Here is a 1,888-nt window from a genome sequence, read left to right on the forward strand (position 1 = left end):
TACCAGCTGCTAATGTCGTGTTAAAGAATATTAAGAAAGTTCTGAAATAATTTGCTGTCAATATCAATTTCGGTTTTGTTTTCCACTGAAAGTTGATAGGACTCATGGTTAACATGGCAAACGGTTAAATAGTTGCTCACGTTTTATCCTAAAAACTTAGCGCTGAAATAAATTTGTAACTTATACATAAGTAACTTGGTGAATGTCACTCGGCCAACCGTTGTAACTAAGATATTTAGGCATAAAGCAAAAAAGAAATGTATAGTTTTAAGACTCTATCTTCAAACGCGGAGCCTGATGTAAACGATTCAACTATATGTCCGAATTTGAAATATCTGTTAACTTTTTGCTGATCATGACAGTTAGACAGACTCGAAGCGCTAAAAATGGAATTTTAAAAGTTTCGATGAAATGTAATGTCAATCAGTTTTGTTCTCCTACCACCTGCCCATCGTATATTCAGTCACTACGTGTTGAGTGAGGAAGTCTGAAACGTAGGTGGATCACAAAGCCGCCTTCAACTCGTTATAGAGGGAAAACAATCAAATGGGAACATACTGAGATGAATAGTTATTCGCTCAATGAAAGGAGAGCAAAAGAATGTACACGCGGTGGTACTGATAACTTCTCCCAAGTGGCACAGTCGTTTTAGTTGAGCGAATGAATAACATGACAGTTGCGGCCTTTTTGTACAACAAGGAAGCACAAAAACCCACAGAGCTTGCGTAGGAAGCTTTGTCGGGGGAGGAGAAGGGGAGCACTGAAAAATCCACGCCTTCTTCCTCCCCTTCCCCTCCCCCGACAACGCCAGCAACGCATCTTTGGAACAAAAGCCACTCGGCACTATAAATCCCTGTTATATATGAGCGCTTCTTATTCAGCTAATTTACTCGCTTTTTTCGTTACATTATCTCCAATCAATGGAATCGCTCCCCTACTTCCAATATAACTTGAAACAGCCCTCATTCCTCACTTCGTTCTCACGAAGGACTTAAGCTCGAAATATTAGCCATCGATTTGAAATATTTTTTGTTTTACGGTGGTAGCGTCTTTCACTCTCCCGGCACCGACGCAGCACCACAGTTTTTCAGACAACTATCCCCTTCATATACTGAGCTTGTAGATCATCAGTGCTTAATATCACAGTGAATGAGAGCCAAATCGAGTGAATGAATTCCGCTTTGTGTTCTGTAGGAGTGATGGGTGTGTAAATTCTCTTTACAGTTTCTATGAAAATGTCAGTCAAACAGGTATTGATAATGAACATTATTATCAGCTAAAGAGGTGTGATCTTCATATAACACCAAGTTCTCATGACTATCCAACAAAAAAACTCTATGTCACTAGTTGGGAGAATGAACGTTTCGATCGTGAGAATGAAAGGGTTTATGTTGATCAAAGGCAGTTCCAAATCACAAAGTGGTTGAACTCTTTTCTTGTGCAAAGGGCTCTCAATATCAAGTGAATTATTGAACAACAAGTCCAAATAAAAATGAATGTCGAAGATTGAATGTGGATACTGAATAAATCAATAAAAATGGATGAAAAGGGACCACAAATACCAATCATAATGCAAACGAAAATGTTTAACTGAGGTGTGACTCCAATTATAAAACTTACCCCAATTCTCAACCAATACATGAGCCACGCCTCCATTATCGACTTTGCGCCTGTTAAAATTCAGATAGTCAACAGTTAAGATACAAGTAGGGTACAAATAGAGCCTGCACATAAACGTCTTTTATTCCGTGAAGACTGTTGACTGTCTCTTGTGCCTGCTATGTTCCCGGTTTGATTTTTCGTTTTAACGGAAAGAATAAGTAGTTTCTGTCCTACCAAATACCTCAGAAAGTTCTAATGAACCAAGAAAGGCTAGAAGCTGTAATTG

The sequence above is a fragment of the Montipora foliosa genome, chromosome 10, assembly GCF_036669935.1.
Source record: "Montipora foliosa isolate CH-2021 chromosome 10, ASM3666993v2, whole genome shotgun sequence".
Taxonomy (NCBI): Eukaryota; Metazoa; Cnidaria; class Anthozoa; order Scleractinia; family Acroporidae; genus Montipora; species Montipora foliosa.